General features: G+C 39.0%; 1 protein-coding gene across 1 annotated transcript in view; it reads left to right on the top strand.

Moving 5' to 3' along the window:
* The window catches only part of RPGRIP1L (RPGRIP1 like), a 125,363-nt gene that overhangs the window by 105,854 nt on the left and 4,414 nt on the right, over positions 1 to 15,095 (top strand). The window contains exon 29 of the transcript XR_004737482.3: positions 12,896 to 12,999. The gene's annotated coding sequence lies outside the window, so the exon portion shown is untranslated. The remainder of the gene's footprint in view (positions 1 to 12,895; positions 13,000 to 15,095) is intronic.

Below are 15,095 nucleotides of genomic sequence, written 5' to 3'. Positions count from 1 at the left end.
TAAGAAGAATGTATATTCTGTGTATTTGGGGTGGAGAGTTCTGTAGATGTCTATTATATTTTCTTGGTCCAGATCTGAGTTCAAGTCCTGGATATCCTTGTTAATTTTCTGTCTCATTGACCTGTCTAATACTGACAGTGGAGTGTTAAAGTCTCCCACTATTATTGTGTGGGAGTCTAAGTCTCTTTGTAGGTCATTAAGAACTTGCTCTATGTATCTGGGTGCTCCTGTATTGGGTGTGTATATATTTAGGATCGTTAGCTCTTCATGTTGCATTGATCCTTTTACCATTATGTAATGCCCTTCTTTGTCTCTTTTGATCTTTGTTAGATTAAAGTCTATTTTATCAGACACTAGGATTGCAACTCCTGCTTTTTTTTTTTTTTTTTTTTTTTTTTTTTGCTCTTCATTTGCCTGGTAAATCTTCCTCCATCCCTTTATTTTGAGCCTATGTGTGTCCTTACATGTGAGATGGGTTTCCTGGATACAGCATACTGGTGGGTTTTGACTTTTTATCCAATTTGCCAGTCTGTGTCTTTTGATTGGGGCATTTAGCCTATTTACATTTAGGGTTAATATTTTATGTGTGAATTTGACCCTGCCATTTTGATCCTAGCTGGTTGTATTGCCCATTAGCTGATGAAGTTTCTTCATTGTGTCTATATGTTCCTTACTATTTGGTACGTTTTTGGAGTGGCTGGTACTGGTTGTTCCTTTCTAAGTTTAGTGCTTCTTTCAGGAGCTCTTGTAAGGCAGGCCTGGTGGTGATGAATTCTCTCAGCAATTGCTTGTCCATAAAGGATTTTCTTTCTCCTTCGCTTATGAAGCTTAGTTTGGCTGGATATGAAATTCTAGGTTGAAAGTTCTTTTCTCTACGGATGTTGAATATTGGCCTCCACTCTCTTCTGGATCGTAGGGTTTCTGCGAAGAGATCTGCCATGAGTATGATGGGCTTTTCTTTGTTGGTAACCTGACCTTTCTCTCTGGCTGCCCTTAGCTTTTTTTCCTTCATTTCAACCCTGGTCAATCTGATGATTATGTGCCTTGGGGTTGCTCTTCTTGAGGAATATCTTTGTGGTGTTCTCTGTATTTCCTGGACTTGAATATTGGCCTGCCTTTCTAGGTTGGGGAAGTTCTCCTGGATAATATCCTGAAGAGTGTTTTCCACCTTCGATTCATTCTCTCCGTCACGTTCAGGTACACTTATCAAACGTAGATTAGGTCTATTCACATAATCCCATATGTCTTGGAGGCTTTGGTCATTTCTTTTCACTCTTTTCTCTCTAATCTTGCCTCTCATTTTATCTCACTGAGTTGATCTTCAGTCTCTGATATGCTTTATTCTGCTTGGTCATTTCGACTATTGAAACTTGTGTATGCTTCGCAAAGTTCTTGTGTTGTGTTTTTCAGCCCCATCAGATCATTTATATTCTTCTCTATGCTGTTTATTCTTGTTACCATTTCATCAAAACTTTTTTCAAGGTTCTTAGTTTCTTTGCATTGGCTAGAACATGTTCTTTTACCTCAGATAATGTTTGTTATTACCCACCTTCAGAAGCCTATTTCTGTCAATTTATCAGACTCATTCTCCATCCAGGGTTGTTCCCTTGCTGGTGAGGAGTTGTGATCCCTTGAAGGAGGAGAGGCATTCTGGTTTTAGGTATTTTCATCCTTTCTGTGCTAGTTTCTTCCCATTTTTGTAGATTTATATACCTGTGGTCTTTGTAGTTGGTGACTTTCAGATGGGGTCTCTTAGTGACATCCTTTTTGTTGATGATGAAGTTATTTCTTTCTGTTTTTTAGTTTTCCTTCTAACAGCTCCCTCTGCTGTAGGACTGCTGGAGGTCCACTCAAGACCCTACTTTCCTGGGGATTACCTTCAGTGGCTGAAGAGCAGTAAGGGTTGTCACCAGTTTCTTCTTCTGTTATCTTTGTCCCAGAAGGATACCCACCAGATGTCAGCCTGAGCTCTCCTTTATGAGGTGTCTCTTTGGATATACAGGGGCAGGGAGCTGCTTGAAAAGACCATCTGTCCCTTATATGAGCTCAAATCCTGAGCTGTGAGCTCCGTTATTTCATTCAGAGCTGCTGGGCAAATATGTTTAAGTCCGCTACAGTGTAACTCATAACCAGCTTTTTTCCCAGGTGCTCTGTCCTGGGAAGATGGGGCTTTGTTTATAAGTTCCTGACATGCTGCTGCCTTTTTTCAGAGATGCCCTGCCCAGCTAGGAGGTAGCCTAGTCACAGTCTGCCAGCAGAGGCATTGCTGAGCTGCCGTGGGCTCTGCCCAGCTGCTGTGTGAACTTCCTTTTGGTTTTGTTTATAGAGGCATAGTTAGAACTGCCTCAGTAATGGCACACTGCCTCTGTAATGGCAGATTGCTTCAGTAATGGCGATTGCCTCAGTAATGGCAGACTGCCTTGGTAATGATACACTGCCTCAGTGATGGCAGACTGCCTTGGTAATGGTAGACTGCCTCAGTGATGGCAGACTGCCTCAATAGTGGTAGACTGCCTCGGTAATGGCAGATGCCCTTCCCCCAAAGAAAGAGTTGAACTGTCCTGGATCCAACCACACTTGCTGTGAAACTCTCAGTTCAGAGCATTTCAGATTGCTGCTCTTGTGGGGGTGGGACCCGCTGAGCCAGATCACCTGGCTCCCTGTTTCAGTCCCCTTTTTTTCGGTTGAATGGGTAGCTCTGTCTCCCAGGTGTTCAGTTGAAACAGCCACCCAGATTTGTGTGAGTTTTTGTCCAGAGACCCGCTGCGCCAGCTGAAACAGGCATGCTGGAAACTCATGGTGCTTCTCAGCCTGGGAATCTCCTGGTCTGTGGGCAGTTATAACTCATTTGGAAGTACGGTGCTCACTCACCCTCTTTGTTGTTTGTGCTGGGAACCACACTCCAGAGCTGTTCCTGTTTGGCCATCTTGGATCTGCTCCCAACTAAAGAGCTTTTGCGTGGTAAAAGTAGCAGTCAGCAGAATAAACAGGCAACCCCCAGAGTGGGAGAAAATCTTTTCAATCTATATATCTCACAAAGGACTAATATCCAGAATCTACAAGGAATGCAAATCAGCAAGAAAAAAAAAGACAATCGCATCAAAAACTGGGCTAATGTTGTGAATAGACAATTCTCAAAGAAATACAAATGGCCAAAAAACATATGAAAAAAATCTCAACATCACCAATAATCAGGGAAATGCAAATCACAACCACAGTGCAGTACCTCCTTACTCCTACAAGAATGACCATGATAAAAAAAATAATAGCTGTTGCTGTGGATGTGGTGGAAAAAGGAACACTTTTACACTGCAAGTGGGAATGTAAACTAATACAGCCACTATGGAAAACAGTGTGGAAAATCCTTGAAAACTAAAAATAGAACTGCCATTTGATCCAGGAGTTGCACTACTGGATATCCAACCAAAGGACAAGAAGCCATTATAGGAAAAAGATACTCACTCACACACAATTTACAAGATAGCAGCACAATTCTCAAGTGTGAAAATACGGAACCAGTCCAAATGCCCATCAATTAATGAATAAAGAAATTGTGGTATATATATACCGTGAAATACCACTCAGCCATAAAGAGGAATGAAATAATGGCATTCACAGCAACCTGGATGGAATTAGCGACCATCATTTTAACTGAAGTAACTCAGGAATGGAAAACCAAATGTTGCTCTCACTCGTAAGTGGGAGCTAAGCTATGAAGAAGATGCAAAGACGTAAGAATGATACAGTGGACTCTGGGAACTTGGGAGAAAGGATATGCATTTGTTTTCACACTACTATGAAGAAATACCTGTGACTGGGTAAGTTATAAAGGAAAGAGTTTTAATTGACTCAGTTCTGCATGGCTCGGGAGACCTCAGGAAACTTACAATCATGGCAGAAGGGAAAGCAAACGTGTTCTTCACATGGCAGCAGGAGAGAGAAGTGCAGAATGAAGTGGGGAAAGCCCCTTATAAAACCATCAGATTCCATGAGACTCACTCACTGTCATGATAACAGCATGGAGGACCAGTTTACATGCTCTAATCACCTCCTGTGATGGCCCTCGCTCAATACAGGGGATTACAGTTTGGATTACAATTAAAGATGAGATTTGGGTAAGGACACAGAGCCAGACCATATCAGGGTGGGAGGGGGGTGATGGATAAAAGACTACACATTGGGCACAGTGTACAATGCTTGGGTGATGGGTGTGCCAAAATCTCAGATATCACCACTAAACTTATTCAAGTAACCAGACACCACTTGTTCCCCCAAAAACTTATTGAAAAAAAGTAAATAATAAAATGAATACAATTTTTTATTAAAGGAAATGGCCCTTTACTAACAACAGCAGAGGACAGTGTTAAGAAACTTGTAAGCCACCCAAACACCTCCATCATGCATGTGATATTTGACTTGGTCCAGAGAAATCCAAAATAAATGTTTTAACAAAAAAGAGAATCCTACATCTATATTCTGTAAGAAAACAAAATGAATATCAACACTTTTCAGCAGTTGTCAGTTATACTTCAATAAAGCTGTGTAAGAAAATTGGCTAGGTGCAGTGCCTCATACCTGTAATCTCAACATTTTGGGAGGCTAAGCCGGGTGGATCACCTGAGGTCAGGAGTTTGAGACTAACCTGGTCAACATAGTAAAACCCTGCCTCTACTAAAAATACAAAAATTAGCCAGGCATGCTGGCACACACCTATAGTCCTAGCTACTCAGGAGGGTGAGACAGAAGAATCACTTGAACTGCGGAGATGGAGGTTGCCGTGAGCCAAGATCACACCACTGCACTCCAGCCTGGGCAACAGACTGAGGCTCCATCTTAAAAATAGAAAATAGAAAAAAATTGATCCCCATAATGCCACCAACCAGAATTAGCCATTAACATCTGGCATGCTTGCTTCTTGTCTTCTTCTTATGTATGAGTAACATTTTTGAAAATAACGCAAGTAGCTAGGCACATGCACCTGTATTCCCAGCTACTGGGAGGCTGAAGCAGGAAGATAACTGGAACCCAGAAGTGGCTGTAGTGCACTATGAATACACCTGTTACTAGCCATTGTACTGAACCCTGGGCAACATAGTGAGTCTGCCTCTAATAATAACTTTTTTTAATAAAAGAAAATAGCAAGTAACACATGACCATATTTTCACTAAAAATCAGAATAATACAGATGGTTAAAATCCCCTTGAGTAATGCCACCCTTATTCCAGATCTGCTCCCCACCAAGAGTTTACCGTTGTGTGTATATACATGTACTCACAGAATATGTATAGAATTGTTCTGTTTTTATTTACATGTCAGGCTGCAGACATTACTTATACAACTTGCTTTTTTCATTCCTTTTTTTGAGACAGAGTCTCACTATGTCGCCAAGACTGGAGTATGAGTGCAGTGGCACAATCTCAGCTCACTGCAATCTCTGCCACCTGGGTTCAAGTGATTCTCATGCCTCAGCTTCCCAAGTAACTGGGACTACAAGCATGCACCACCACGCCCAGATAATTTTTGTATTTTTAGTAGAGACAGGGTTTCTCCATCTTGCCCAGGCTGACCTCAGGTGATTCGCCCGCCTCAGGCTCCCATAGTATTACAGGCATGAGCCACCACACTCTGCTTTTTTCACTCAATTTTTTAAACAATGTTTTTGAAATGTACCATTGTTTCCAATGTCTCGCAATTTCTGCAATATAGTCCAGTTCTGTTTTTTTTTAAAGAAAGAAAAACCTTTTCAGCAGTTTGGAGCTTTCTCTCAGTAATGGTAAATGTGATGGTTTGGATGGTTTGAACCAGCTTTCCTGTTGAAAGCAACTAGAAAAACCAGAATACACATTATATATAGAAGGGTTTGAATGCCCACCAGCTATTTAAGTCAGTAATAAATTGCAGGAACAAGATCTTGGAACAAAGAAAGCCCAGAGGGTGAACAAGACAGGGTGATTTTCTCTTAGCGGCTCTGCCAATCTGAAACCAAGGGTGAGAGCAGCTAATTGGAGCTTTCAACAGACTCATGGGACCTGGAGCGACAAGATTGGAATTTAAGGCACACCAAAGGTAGAGCCCCAGTAAATTCCTTAGGCTTTAAGTTGTGACTTTGAAAGGCTAAACCACGAGAATAATAGTGAATAGGAAATAGACTAGCACTCACTGACACTGAATCCCTGTTCTGAACCTTCTCAATCTCTTAATGGATTAAGGTGATCTGAGATTGTTAGAAACACTAGCCTAGCCATCTGTCAGAAGCAAAGGCAAATCTCTGGAAGAAGAAGATATCAGGCCTTCAAGTTATCACTACACCTTTTTAATGTATGATGTTTGGTACCCATTTTAAAATAACTAGGCACATAGGGAGACAAGATCACATGAATGAAAACTGAGATAACAGACAAGTGAAACATCCATAAGTAATTCAGATAATAGTTATCATCTTTGACCTTCAAAATAATGTTTGATATGTTTATGGACTTCAAAGACAATCTTGAGAAATTTGACATCAAATTGGACATTATTTTTTCAAAGATCCAAGTGAAAGCAAAATTTTTTTTTTTTTGAGATGGAATCTTGCTCTGTCACCCAGGCTGGAGTGCAGTGGCACAGTCTCGACTCACTGCAACCTCTGCCTCCCTGGTTCAAGAAATTCTCATGCTTCAGTTTAATTGGGATTACAGGCACCTGCTACCATACCCAGCTAATTTTTTTTTTTTTTTTTTGAGACTGAGTCTCGCTCTGTTGCCAGGCCGGAGTGCAGTGGTGTAAGCCCGGCTTACAGCAACTTTCATTTTCCAGTTTCAAGCAATTCTCCTGCCTCAGCCTCCTGAGTAGCTGGGACTACAGGAATGCACCACCATGCCTGGCTAATTTTTTGTACTTTAGTAGAGACAGGGTTTCACCATGTTGGCCAGGATGGTCTCGATCTCTTGACCTCGTGATCTGCCCACCTCGGCCTCCCAAAGTGCTGGGATTACAGGCATGAGCCACAGCACCCAGCAATTTTTGTATTTTTTAGTAGAGATAGGGTTTCACTATGTAGGCCAGGCTGGTATCGAACTCCTGACCTCAGGTGATCCACCCACCTTGGCCTCCCAAAGTGCTGGGACTACAGGCATGAGCCACCATGCCCAACCCAAGTTGATTTCTTAACTGTAGCAGAGGAAGCCATTAGAAACACCTCTTGGACCCTGCCTCACATCCCCCTTCCCCATCTTTATCCAAACACAAGGGAAAAAACACCCCAGGGATCCTCTTCACCCATGAGACTAGGATCCAGTGGGTAAGTACTCTTCCTTTCCATCCCTCTAAGGGATAGTTGAGGTGCATTCCATATAGCTATTCAGAGGGTCTAGCAGGATCAAGCCACAATCACTCACAGAGATGATCAACTTAGTAATACAAGTTCCTGTTGGCTTTTCCATCTATTCTGTTTTACTCTTCTGAGTCCCTCACTCTTTCTAGAATCAGTTCCCAAATAAGCCACCTGCATGCAAGCCCTTATTTCAGGCCCTGCTTTCAGGAAGCCCAGTCTAAGAGAGTAGATAATCAGGAATATCCCTAGAAAGTAGATATCAAAATGGAACTCTGAAACTGGGTCACTCACTAATCAGATGACAAAAAAAAAAAAAAATGACATTAATTATGGTAAGTGGTGTTGAGAGTTAACCTTGTCATGTGATAGATTCTTAATGGTGGAAGATGAACAAACGGTAAGATATAATAAATTCAGGGGGGAAAGTGAAGCTTTGGGTTATCAGCTATTTACTTTTCTGAATTTATTATACTTTAAATTTTTTTAAGTTTAGAAAATCTTGGCAGGTTGTGGTGGCTCATGCCTATAATCCCAGCACTTTTGGATACTAAGGCAGGAGGATTGTTTGAGGCCACGAGTTCAATACCAGCCTAGACATCATAATGAGACCCCATTTCTACAAAAATAAAAATAAAATTATCCAGGCATGACAGCATGCGTCTATAGTCCAAGCTACGAGGAGGCTGATGTGGGTCACTTGAGCCCAGGAGTTCAAGTCTACAGTGAGCTATGATTATGCCACTGCAATCCAGCCTGTGTGACAGAAAAAGACCCTGTCTCTAAAAAATAAAAATAAACTTTTCAGTAGATAAGAAACTCTAGAAGAAATAAAACCAGCCCTTATGGGAAAGAAAATGTAACACAATATTCAAACATAAACTAAATAAAACAGTTGCACATGGGGAAAAACACATCAGGGATTTTTAAACTCAAAATAGAAATCGACAAACTAGAACTTATAACATGGGAAACCGATGTTAGGAAAGAAGTTGAAGAAAAAGAAATAAATAACCTTGGCTGGGGGCGGTGGCTCATGCCTGTAATCCAGGCATTTTGGGAGGCAGGTAGATCACCTGAGGTCAGGAGTTCAAGACAAGCCTGACCAACATGGTAAAACCCCGTTATTACTAAAAATACAAAAATTCAGCTGGATGTGGTGGTAGGTGCCTGTCCTCCCAGCTACTTGAGAGGCTGAGGCAGGAGAATCACTTGAACCCACGAGGAATAGGTTGCAATGAACCAAGATTGCAGCATTGAACTCCAGCCTGGGTGACAGAGTAAGAATCTGTCTCAAAAATAAATAAATAAATAAATATGTGAAATTATTAAAGTATAAGATACTTAAGACAAAGTAAGTATGATCAAAAGTAGACTACGGAAGAAGGAAGATAGTGGATAGAAATGGAAAAAAAGCTTAGAAAATGAAATTAAAGAGGTAGAAAAAATCAGTAAGAAAATGATAGATAATAGTAGTCAAACATAATATAATTAGAGATGCTTAAGAGAAAAAAAACAATGAAATAGAACTAATATATAAAAGTATAATTTAAAAAGGTTTTTCTGAAATAAAAGAAAACCTGAACCTACATATTTAAAAGGCCCATCATGTAGGAAAATTGCTTCAAAGCAGTCAACTCTGAAACAACCTATTAAAACTACTACTAGACATTATAGTTTAAGGAAAAATAATTCTCTGCTACTTCAAACAAAAGATCAAGACATTTGTAAAGAAAACAAAATCAGGTGAGCATCCGATTCCTCAAGAGTAACTTACAAAACGAGACAGTAGTGAAACAATCTGTTTTAAAAAACCCAGTGTGAAGCAAGGGTTTTTTATGTAACTCAACTATCCTTCAAATATCAACAGTGTAGAAAAAAAATTTTTTGTTGTGAAATTCAGGCAACATAAAATTGTTTTAAAACGGTGTTTAAAATCAATTTGGTGGTATCAACTTCATTCACAATGTTGTGCAATCATCACGTGTATCTAGCTCCAAAACGTTTTCACCACTTCAAAATGAAACTCCATAAATATTAAGCATGTACTGCCTCACCTCAGCCCTTGGTAATTACCAACTAATTACCATGCCTGGGACTACAGGCATGAGCCACCATACCCAGCCAAGGTTGGATCACTTGAGGCTAGATGTTTCACTCTATTTATCTATTCTAGGTATTTCATACACATGGAATTATACAACATATGACCTCTGGTTTCTTTCACTTAGCATAGTGTTTTCAAAGTTCATCCATGTTGTAGCATGTAAACAGCACTTCATTCTTCTTTATGGCTGAATAATATTCCATTGTATGGATATACCACAATTTGTTTATTCACACATTAATGAACATCTGGGTTGGTTCTGTCTTTAGGCTATTGTGAATAGTGCTGCTATGAAAATTTGAGTACAATGATTTGGTTAAGTACCTGTTTTCAGTTCTTTGGGGTATATATCTAGAAATGGAATTGCTGGGTCATGTGACAATTCTATATTTAACTCTTTGAGGAACCACCAAACTGTTTTCCATAGGAATTAAACCATTTTACATTCCCACTAGCAATGTATGAGAGTTCCAATTTCAACACATCCTTGCAATACTTATTTACTGTTTTTTAAAAAATAGTGATTCTTGTGAGTGTGAAGTCATATCTCCTATGATTTTGACTTGTATTTCCCTAATGACTAATGATGTTGAGTATCTTATGTGCTTAGCCATAAAAAAAATTTTTCTTTAATTTGAAACATGAAAACATTTAGTATATATTTTTCTAATAAGTCATTCCTGAGAAATGTGCTAGAGGATGAACTTCATCCAACTAAAAGAAGAATGAGGAAACTGTTAAAAAGGACTGCTCTGGTAGTGAACATTGACTATGTTTAACTATGGATTTTAAGCAAATCAAATATGGGAGTAAGGGCAAAAAAAAAGATTGTAGTTATGTACTCTGACAAAGTAGAAACAACACAAATTTTTTAAATGAAAGGAAAAAGAAAGGGGAAATTGAATGTATCCACTGATTTCACATAAACCATAGTTGAGAGTCAAATGTCTCATTTAAAGCAAACAGTATAGTAGAAGCCTAAGTAAAGAAAATGTGACCATTATATAAATGTTAGTAGAATGAAAATTACTAAGACAAAAACACAAATCATTCTAGTCACCAAAAATGTTTTCAACTGAAAGAAGCAAAGAAAAAAAACCCAGATTACAGATTGAAAAACACATAGTAAATATAACATGCATAATAAATATAACAGAACAGTAGAACATACCTAAGACCAGGCATTTAATTTATAGCAATAAATGTAAATGGTCTTAACTAACTTATGAGAAGAAAAAAGATTTTTCAGATTGGTTTACAATCAACATAATAGATCTAATGATTATAAAAGAGAGGACACACACAAATTAAAACATGATACTGCAGACTGGGCACAATGGCTCATGCCTGTAATCCCAGCACTTTAGGAGGCCAAGGTGGGTGGATCACTTGAGACTAGTAGTTTGAGAACAGCCTGGCCAATATGGTGAAACCCTCTCTCTACTAAAAAATACAAAAATTGGCTGGGTGTGGTGGCGTGTGCCTGTAATCCCAACTACTTGGGAGGCTGAGGCACTAGAATCCCTTGAGCCCAGGAGGTACAGTGAGACGAGATCGTGCCACTGTACTCCACCCTGGGTGATAGAATGGGACTCTGTCACAAAACAAACAAAAACCCTGAGAATGGGAGAGTAACCATGAATCAGAGGACATTCTAAAATATTATATGTCTAAGTTATACAGTTCTGTACAGTTTGCCAAAATTGAACCTAAAATAGAAAATCTAAAAGATCAATTTCCGTGGAAGATAGATATTAATGTGCTAATCCCAAAAAAGCACCAGGCCCAGATGGTTTTTTAGGGGACTTCTAACAGGCTTTTAAACAACAGATAATTTTTTTTAAGAAACAGGTATCCCACTGTGTTGTCTAGGCTAGATTCTATCATCTTTATTTGAAAACCCAATAAACACTACACACAAATACACGCAAGAAATCTATAGACTGATCTCATTTGTGAATATTGAAGCAGAAATCCTAAGTCAAACATTAACAAATAGAATTGAACACCTCACTGAAAATAGAATACACCATGATTAAGAGGTGTTTATTTTAGGAATGCAAACAGCATGGCCCAGAAGGTCCAGAAACAGACCCAAATGCATACAGGAAATTGGAAAAGTGGCATATCAAATTAGTGGGGAGAGGCAGATTACTCAATAATGGTGTTGGAACCATTAAAAAGACACCTAGAAAAAAAGAAAGATCTCTACCCCATAACTTAAAATAAATTTTATAAAGATTTGCACATTAAAAACTGAAACCATACAAGCCCTAGAAATAAACATAATTCTTTACAATCTCAAGTGAGGATGGCTTAAGTATAAGATAAAATTCAGAAGCAATAAAGGAAAATAGTATTAAATTTGACTAGGCAAAAACAAAAGTTTCTTTGGCAAAAAATTATAAAGTCAAAAGACAAAAACACTTGATAAAATATTTGCTAAAATTGGAACAAAAGCGAATTTTCTTAATATGTAATGAGCTCCTAAAGAAAACAATAAGAAAAAGAACAACCCACAGAAAAATGGGTAAAAGATCTGAAAAAAATTTCAGAAAAGAGAATGCAAATGACTTCATGAAGTGAATGTGACATTAATACTATTGAGTGTGATGATATTGACCGATGATATGAAAGATATGAAAGATGCTTAACATGCTCCTAATAAGAAACATACAAATTAAATCCACAATTTTACAGAATTCTCAACTACCTGATTGACAGGATCAAAAATTGTATGACACATGGTATTAGCAGAGCTGCCATCAAACAGGACCACTCATACATTGCTGGTGGGAGGGTAATTTCCTACAAACACTATGCAGATTAATTTGGCAATTCTATTAAAATAAGAAATACAGTTATATATAGAGAGAGGTTGTTTTTTTTGAGACAGTATCTCACCCTGTTGCCCAGGCTGGGGTGCAGTAGCACATCCTCAGCTCACTGAATCACCTGGGTTCAAGCAATTCCCCTGCCTCAGCCCCCTGAGTAGTTGGGATTGCAGGCAGGCACCACCATGCCTGGCTAATTTTTGCATTTTTAGTAGAGACAAGGTTTCACCATGTTGGCCAGGCTGGTCTCAAACTCCTGACCTCAGGTGACCTGCCCACCTCAGCCTCCCAAAGTGCTGGATTATTGACATGAGCCACCACACCTGGCCTAGAAATGTAATTATCTTTTAATCCAACAATTCTACCTCCAGGAGTTTGTCCTAAAAGTATACTTGGAAAGGTAAGAAATTATTTATGGACAAGGTTATTATTTCAGCACTGTTTGAAAAGGCAAGCATTGGAAACACCCCAATATCCAATAGGAACCTCATCAAATAAATTATGTAATAGTCATGAAATTTAATACAATGCAGCTGTTAAAAAAAGCTATCCACCTTAAATGTGCTGATATGGAATAATATTTAAGGTACATTTTTGTCTGCTTGTTTTTTGGCTTTAAACAACAGAAATTTAATCTTACAGTTCTGGAGGCTAGAAGTACAAAATCAAGGTGTCAAAGAACCATTCCCTCTGAAGGCCGAGAGAGCATCTGATCCAGGCCTCTCTTCCAGCTCTGATGACTGCTGGTAAGTCCTTTGCACTCCTTTAGAGCCATCACTCCAGTCCACCCCCATCTTCACAGGGCATTCTCCTCTCTGTCTGTGTGTGTCTCCAAGATACATTTTTAAGTGAAAAAGGTAAGGGAAACAATGGTGTATGGGATATGTAAGAAAGTATGTAAAAACACCTATAAGCATGTGTGTGAATATAAATAAAATATCTTTGGAAGCATACCAAGAAGTAGGTAAGTGATTGCCTCTGGAAAAGGGAACTGGGTAGGTAGGTGAATAGGGAGAAGAAAACTTTCTTTTTACTCTATTTCCATTTAAACCTTTTTTACAGCTTTATTGAGATATATTTCACATACCATAAAATCCACCCATTTAAAATGTACAGTTCAGTGGTTTTTAAAGTATTCGCAGACTTTTGCAACCATCACCAGAATCTAGTTTTAGAACATTTTCAACAATCCAAAAGAGAAACCACAAACACATCAGCAGTCATTCTCCATTCCCAGCTCCCAACCTCCAGCCCCAGGTAGCCACTAATCTTTCTGTCTGTATGGATTTGCCTATTCTGGACATTTCACATAAATAGAATTATACAGTATGTGGTTTTTGTGACTGAATTCTTTTACTTCGTGTATTAGTTGGGGTTCTCTAGAGGGACAGAACTAACAGGACAGATGTATATATGAAAGAGAGTTTACTAAGGAGTATTGACTTGCATGATCACAAGGTGAAGTCCCACAGTAGACTGCAAGCTCAGGAGCAAGGAAGCCAGTCAGAGTCCCAAAGCCTCAAAAGCAGGAAGCTAACAGTGCAGCCCTCAGTCTGTGGTGGAAGGCCTGAGAGCCTCTGGAAAACCACCGGTGAATGTCCAAGAGTCCAAAAGCTGAAGAACTTGGAGCCTAATGTTCCAGGGCAGGAAGCATCCAGCACGGGAGAAAGATGGAGGCCAGAAGACTCAGCCAGTCTAGTCCTTCCACGTTCCTCTCCCTGCTTTTCTCCTAGCTGTGCTGGCAGCTGATTAGATGGTGCCCACCCAGACTGAGGGTGGGTCTGCCTTTCCCAGTCCACTGGCTCAAATGTTAATCTCCTTTGGCAGCACCCTCACAGACACCCAGAAACAACGTTTCGCATCCTTCAGTCCAGTCAAGTTGACACTCAATATCAACCATCACCCTTTAGCATAATGTTTTCATGTTCATTTATACTGTAGCATGCATCAGTATTTCATTCTTTTTTATTGTTTAATAATATTGCATTATATGAATACACCACAATCTATCCATTCATTAGTAGATAGACATTTTAAGTTTTTCTACTTTTTGACCATTATTAATGAAACTGATAAACATTTTGTACAGATTTTTGTGTATAAGTAATGCGTTTTCATTACTCTTGGGTATATACCTACAAGTGAAATTTCTGGATCATGTGGTAACTCTAAGTTTTTAAGGAGCTGCTAAACAGTTTTACAAAGTGGCTGCATCACTTTCTATTAATACATTTTGAATTTTAAAGCGTGTTCTAGTGTTATCTATTCAAGACAATCAATAAAGCATTGTTTAAATAATAAATTAGAGCTATACTCATTGACTGGGAGAGATTTCCATTATGTATTATAATCTGAAGCAAGATACTATACAGACAAATATATATAAACATAATGAATAATATGATGGCATTTTTGTAAACTAAACACAAAAAACTTCTGTGTGTGTACTCATTTGCATTTTCTATCAGTTATAAGTGGTTTTGGCTACAAGAGAATAGTAAAACCACACTAACAGTGGTATGAACAAATAGGGTTTTCTTCCTGATTGGTAACCTAAAGATTTCTGTTTTTGTTACTGGTTCAGCAGCTCAGTAGGACCCTGAAAGATTCAGATTCTTTTTGTATTTTTGACTCCACCATCTTAAATATATTGGTTTGTCATTTTACAGTCACACACTGCCTGCAGCACCAAGTAGGTATCATCTATGCATTCTAGGCAGGAAGAAGAGCAAAGGGCAAGAGACCCTGCTAAGTGAGTCAGCCAAAATGTCCATCCAGCTAACTTCAACTGACATCTCATTGACCAAAACTGGGTTACATTGTTTGCCAGGTTCTGGGACCC

The sequence above is a fragment of the Callithrix jacchus genome, chromosome 20, assembly GCF_049354715.1.
Source record: "Callithrix jacchus isolate 240 chromosome 20, calJac240_pri, whole genome shotgun sequence".
NCBI classification, from domain to species: domain Eukaryota; kingdom Metazoa; phylum Chordata; class Mammalia; order Primates; family Cebidae; genus Callithrix; species Callithrix jacchus.
The sequence above is the reverse complement of the archived record's forward strand: the minus strand, read 5'-3'. Positions and strand labels throughout refer to the sequence as shown.